Consider the following 7122-nt stretch of genomic DNA (forward strand, 5'->3'; position numbering starts at 1 on the left):
TCCTCTCCATACACAGAGAATAACATCTATGTAGCGTGCAAGCAAAAACGTTTTACTTTCACCTTGTAATACGATACCCGACGTGCGGAAAAAAGATTACTTCTAGTGGAGTTAGCACAGGAATGATAAATAGCGCTCCATGTGTAATCTAGCCCTAAGTGTTTTTCTATTCTCCTATTTTGTCAGTTGTTGCTGTCTTTTCTGAGTCTCTAGTCTTTGACCTTGTCTCCATTGATATTGTATTAGGAATATCTGTTAATCTGTTGTACTTTTATTTTTAGTCACTGAATTTCAAACTAATGGAGCATACTGGGACTGTCCCCACTTCTTTAGATGGTAGATCATCTGATCAATTGTTTTTTTTAAATTAGGTGTATTTTTTGCAAGCTTGTTCCTGTAACACCCCCAGCTCAATTCTTGTATGGATCACCTTATGCATTCTAATCAACCTAATGCTGTGCTTGCCTCTAAAGGAATCCCAAGGTTTCTACTGTACAAGAGAGTGTCTCAGATTTTGATCCAGGATTTAAAGACTTTGTGTGCTCAATTGTTTCTGGGATGTTGGCTGCTATGCATCCTTCAAGTAAGCGCAAAATGACCTGCAATTAATTTATCTTCTCACTCTGAATTTCACAAAGTCAGATCAGCTAAGCAGCTACTCAAAAGATTCAGACTCTGATACCTCAGATCTGGTGATGAAGGTGACCTTATTTCTGATTATCAGGAGTCTCTTGTCAGGACTCAGATTCTTACTCCTTTATGTTCAAGTTGGAACATCTTCGTACTTTGCTAAAATAAGTTCTATGCACTTTGGGTATTCACAACCCTAAACCCATTTAGGAAAATCTATTAAGCAACTGGATTTGATTTTAAAAACTGCCTCAGGAACTGGAAAGACCTCTGGAGACTTAATAACAATCTCTTCCAAAGGTAGATGGTGCTATTTCCACTTTGGCTATGCCTACTACTATTGCCTTAGAGGATAGTACTTCTTTCAAGAACCGAATGGATAGAAAAATAGCGAGTTTCTTCAGAACAGCTGTTTGCAGCGCTTGTGTTGCAGCAGCTTCTACTCTTTGGTGTGATAACTTATCTTTTAGATAGTTTGAAACACAGTTTTGAACTTCTAAAATCAGCTAATGCTTTCATTTGTGATGCTATTGTTGACATAATCAGAATTAACGGTAAGAATTTGCCGTTAACACTATTAACCAGACGAGATGTGTGGCTCAAATCATGTTCAGCTGGCATGGTGTGAAAATCTAGACTCTCTCTTTTCTGGAAAAGACTTTGTTTGGGCCTGGTCTATACGCCATCATTTCTACTGTGACTGGACGAAAATGAGCTTTTCTTCCTCAGGACAAGAAGCCTAAGGGAAAGTTTTCAACCCTTTGGTCAATTTAGGAACCAAAAGTCGTCCTCTTCACAAAAAAGTGATTCTTCCAGAACTTCATGGAAGTCTAATTCCAATTGGAACAAGGTTAAAAGTCAACAAAACCTTCCTCTTCAACCAAATCAGCATGCAGGTATGGCCCCCAATCCAGGTCCTCTTTTGGTAAAGGGTAGATAATGCCTTTTTCAGAAGGCCTGGTCTTGTCTGTTCAAGACCCTTGAGTTTTAAACATTGTTTCTCCAACATTGGTGTGTCCGGTCCACGGCGTCATCCTTACTTGTGGGAATATCTCTTCCCCAACAGGAAATGGCAAAGAGTCCCAGCAAAGCTGGCCATATAGTCCCTCCTAGGCTCCGCCCACCCCAGTCATTCTCTTTGCCGTTGCACAGGCAACATCTCCACGGAGATGGTTAAGAGTTTTTTGGTGTTTAAATGTAGTTTTTTATTCTTCTATCAAGTGTTTGTTATTTTAAAATAGTGCTGGTATGTACTATTTACTCTGAAACAGAAAAGGATGAAGATTTCTGTTTGTGAGAGGAAGATGATTTTAGCAGACAGTAACTAAAATCGATTGCTGTTTCCACATAGGACTGTTGAGATGAAGTAACTTCAGTTGGGGGAAACAGTTAGCAGACTTTTCTGCTTAAGGTATGACTAGCCATATTTCTAACAAGACCATGTAATGCTGGAAGGCTGTCATTTCCCCTCATGGGGACCGGTAAGCCATTTTCTTAGTCAAGCAAACAGAATAAAGGGCTTAATATGGGCTATAAAACTGGTAGACACTTTTTTGGGCTAAATCGATTGCTTTATTTGGGCATTTTATACATGTTTATGCTGATAATTCACATTTATAAACTTGGGGAACGTTTTTTAACGGCAGGCACTATGTTAGACACCTTTTCCAGTAGGGAGGGCCTTCCCAGTTGTAGGCTGAGCCTCATTTTCGCGCCATTACTGCGCAGTTGTTTTTTGAGAGCAAGACATGCAGATGCATGTGTGAGGATCTGAAAGTAGCTGGAAAAGTTTCTAGAAGGCGTCACTTGGTATCGTATTCCCCTCTGGGCTTGGTTAGGTCACAGCAAAGGCTATAGCTGGGACTGTATAGGGGTTAAATTTGTAAACGGCTCCGGTTCCGGTTATTTAAGGGTTAAAGCTCTGAAAATTGGTGTGCAATACTCTTAATGCTTTAAGACACTGTGGTGAAATTTTGGTAATTTTTTAACAATTCCTTCATACTTTTTCACATATTCAGTAATAAAGTGTTTTCTGTTTAAAATTTAAAGAGACAGTAACGGTTTTGTTTTAAAACGTTTTTTGTGCTTTATTGACAAGTTTAAGCCTGTTTAACATGTCTGTGCCTTCGGATAAGCTATGTTCTATATGTATGAAAGCCAATGTGTCTCCCCATTTAAATTTGTGTGATAATTGTGCCATAGCGTCCAAACAAAGTAAGGACAGTACCGCCACAGATAATGAAATTGCCCAAGATGATTCCTCAGATGAGGGGAGTAAACATGATACTACATCATCTCCTACTGTGTCTACACCAGTTTTGCCCACGCAGGAGGCCCCTAGTACATCTAGCGCGCCAATGCTTATTACCATGCAACAATTGACGGCTGTAATGGATAACTCCATAGCAAATATTTTATCCAAAATGCCTACATATCAGAGAAAGCGTGATTGCTCTGTTTTAAACACTGAAGAGCAGGAGGGCGCTGATGATAATTGTTCTGTCATACCCTCACACCAATCTGAAGGGGCCATGAGGGAGGTTTTGTCAGATGGGGAAATTTCAGATTCAGGAAAAATTTCTCAACAAGCTGAACCTGATGTTGTGACATTTAAATTTAAATTAGAACATCTCCGCGCACTGCTTAAGGAGGTGTTATCTACTCTGGATGATTGTGACAACTTGGTCATTCCAGAGAAATTATGCAAGATGGACAAGTTCCTAGAGGTTCCGGTGCACCCCGACGCTTTTCCTATACCCAAGCGGGTGGCGGACATAGTGAATAAGGAGTGGGAAAAGCCCGGCATACCTTTTGTCCCCCCCCCCCCCCTATATTTAAGAAATTATTTCCTATGGTCGACCCCAGAAAGGACTTATGGCAGACAGTCCCTAAGGTCGAGGGGGCAGTTTCTACTCTAAACAAGCGCACTACTATTCCTATCGAGGATAGTTGTGCTTTCAAAGATCCTATGGATAAAAAATTGGAGGGTTTGCTTAAAAAGATTTTTGTACAGCAAGGTTACCTTCTACAACCCATTTCGTGCATTGTTCCTGTCACTACAGCAGCGTGGTTCTGGTTCGAGGAACTAGAAAAGTCGCTCAGTAGAGAGACTCCATATGAGGAGGTTATGGACAGAGTTCACGCACTTAAGCTGGCTAACTCTTTTATTTTAGATGCCGCTTTGCAATTAGCTAGATTAGCGGCGAAAAATTCAGGGTTTGCAATCGTGGCGCGCAGAGCGCTTTGGCTAAAGTCTTGGTCAGCGGATGTGTCATCCAAGACAAAATTACTTAACATCCCTTTCAAAGGTAAAACTCTATTTGGACCAGAATTGAAAGAGATTATCTCAGACATCACTGGGGGAAAGGGCCACGCCCTTCCACAAGATAGGCCTTTCAAGGCCAAGAATAAGTCTAATTTTCGTTCCTTTCGCAATTTCAGGAACGGACCGGCCTCTAATTCTGCATCCTCTAAGCAAGAGGGTAATGCCTCACAACCCAAACCAGCCTGGAAACCGATGCAAGGCTGGAACAAGGGTAAGCAGGCCAAGAAGCCTGCTGCTGCTAACAAAACAGCATGAAGGAGTAGCCCCCGATCCGGGACCGGATCTAGTAGGGGGCAGATTCTCTCTCTTTGCTCAGGCTTGGGCAAGAGATGTTCAGGATCCCTGGGCACTAGAAATAGTTGCTCAGGGTTATCTTCTGGAATTCAGGGAACTACCCCCAAGGGGAAGGTTCCACATGTCTCACTTATCCTTAAACCAAATAAAGAGACAGGCGTTCTTACATTGTGTAGAAGACCTGTTAAAGATGGGAGTGATACACCCAGTTCCAATAAAGGAACAAGGAATGGGATTTTATTCAAATCTGTTCGTAGTTCCCAAAAAAGAGGGAACTTTCAGACCAATTTTGGATTTGAAGATCCTAAACAAATTTCTCAGGGTACCATCGTTCAAGATGGAAACCATTCGAACGATTCTACCCACTATCCAGGAAGGTCAATTTATGACTACCGTGGATCTAAAGGATGCGTACCTACATATTCCTATCCACAAAGAACATCATCAGTTCCTAAGGTTCGCCTTTCTGGACAAACATTACCAGTTTGTGGCCCTCCCATTCGGGTTAGCCACTGCTCCAAGGATTTTCACAAAGGTACTAGGGTCCCTTCTAGCGGTTCTAAGACCGAGGGGCATTGCAGTAGTACCTTATTTGGACGACATTCTAATACAAGCGTCGTCCCTGTCAAAAGCAAAGGCTCATACAGACATCGTTCTGGCCTTTCTCAGATCACATGGATGGAAGGTGAACATAGAAAAAAGTTCTCTTTCTCCGTCAACAAGAGTTCCCTTCTTGGGAACAATAATAGATTCCTTAGAAATGAGGATTTTTCTGACAGAGGTCAGAAAGTCAAAACTTCTAAGCACTTGTCAAGTTCTTCATTCTGTTCCACGTCCTTCCATAGTGCAGTGCATGGAAGTAGTAGGGTTGATGGTTGCAGCAATGGACATAGTTCCTTTTGCACGAATTCATCTAAGACCATTACAACTGTGCATGCTCAAACAGTGGAATGGGGACTATACAGACTTGTCTCCAATGATTCAAGTAGATCAGAAGACCAGAGATTCACTCCGTTGGTGGCTGACCCTGGACCATCTATCCCAGGGAATGAGCTTCCGCAGACCAGAGTGGGTCATTGTCACGACCGACGCCAGTCTAGTGGGCTGGGGCGCGGTCTGGGAATCCCTGAAAGCTCAGGGACTATGGTCTCGGGAAGAGTCTCTTCTCCCGATAAACATTCTGGAACTAAGAGCGATCTTCAATGCTCTCAGGGCTTGGCCTCAGCTAGCAATGGCCAGATTCATAAGATTCCAATCAGACAACATGACGACCGTTGCGTATATCAATCATCAGGGGGGAACAAGGAGTTCCCTGGCGATGAAAGAAGTGACCAAAATAATTCAATGGGCGGAGGTTCACTCCTGCCACCTATCTGCGATCCACATCCCAGGTGTGGAAAACTGGGAAGCGGATTATCTGAGTCGTCAGACATTCCATCCGGGGGAGTGGGAACTCCACCCGGAGATCTTTGCCCAACTAACTCAATTATGGGGCATTCCAGACATGGATCTGATGGCGTCTCGTCAGAACTTCAAGGTTCCTTGCTACGGGTCCAGATCCAGGGATCCCAAGGCGACTCTAGTAGATGCACTAGTAGCACCTTGGACCTTCAACCTAGCTTATGTATTTCCACCGTTTCCTCTCATTCCCAGGCTGGTAGCCAGGATCAAACAGGAGAGGGCCTTGGTGATCTTGATAGCTCCTGCGTGGCCACGCAGGACTTGGTATGCAGACCTGGTGAATATGTCATCGGTTCCACCATGGAAGCTACCTTTGAGACAGGACCTTCTTGTTCAGGGTCCATTCGAACATCCAAATCTGGTCTCCCTCCAGCTGACGGCTTGGAGATTGAACGCTTGATTCTATCAAAGCGTGGGTTTTTAGATTCTGTGATAGATACTCTGGTTCAGGCCAGAAAACCGGTAACTAGAAAGATTTACCATAAAATATGGAAAAGATATATCTGTTGGTGTGAATCCAAAGGATTCCCATGGAATAAGATAAAGATTCCTAAGATTCTCTCCTTTCTACAAGAAGGTTTGGAGAAAGGATTATCTGCAAGTTCTCTAAAGGGACAGATCTCTGCTTTATCTGTCTTACTACACAAAAGACTGGCAGCTGTGCCAGATGTTCAAGCATTTGTTCAGGCTCTGGTTAGGATCAAGCCTGTTTACAGACCTTTGACTCCTCCCTGGAGTCTAAATCTAGTTCTTTCAGTTCTTCAAGGGGTTCCGTTTGAACCTTTACATTCCATAGATATTAAGTTACTATCTTGGAAAGTTTTGTTTTTGGTTGCTATTTCTTCTGCTAGAAGAGTTTCAGAGTTATCTGCTCTGCAGTGTTCTCCGCCCTATCTGGTGTTCCATGCAGATAAGGTGGTTTTGCGTACTAAGCCTGGTTTTCTTCCAAAGGTTGTTTCTAACAAGAATATTAACCAGGAGATAGTTGTACCTTCTTTATGTCCGAATCCAGTTTCAAAGAAGGAACGTTTGTTACACAATTTGGACGTAGTCCGTGCTCTAAAATTCTATTTAGAGGCTACAAAAGATTTCAGACAAACATCTTCTTTGTTTGTTCTCTATTCTGGTAAAAGGAGAGGTCAAAAAGCGACTTCTACCTCTCTTTCCTTTTGGCTTAAAAGCATCATCCGATTGGCTTATGAGACTGCCGGACGGCAGCCTCCTGAAAGAATCACAGCTCACTCCACTAGGGCTGTGGCTTCCACATGGGCCTTCAAGAACGAGGCTTCTGTTGACCAGATATGTAAGGCAGCGACTTGGTCTTTACTGCACACTTTTGCCAAATTTTACAAATTTGATACTTTTGCTTCTTCGGAGGCTATTTTTGGGAGAAAGTTTTTGTAAGCCGTGGT

Source organism: Bombina bombina, chromosome 1 (genome assembly GCF_027579735.1).
Source record: "Bombina bombina isolate aBomBom1 chromosome 1, aBomBom1.pri, whole genome shotgun sequence".
NCBI lineage: Eukaryota > Metazoa > Chordata > Amphibia > Anura > Bombinatoridae > Bombina > Bombina bombina.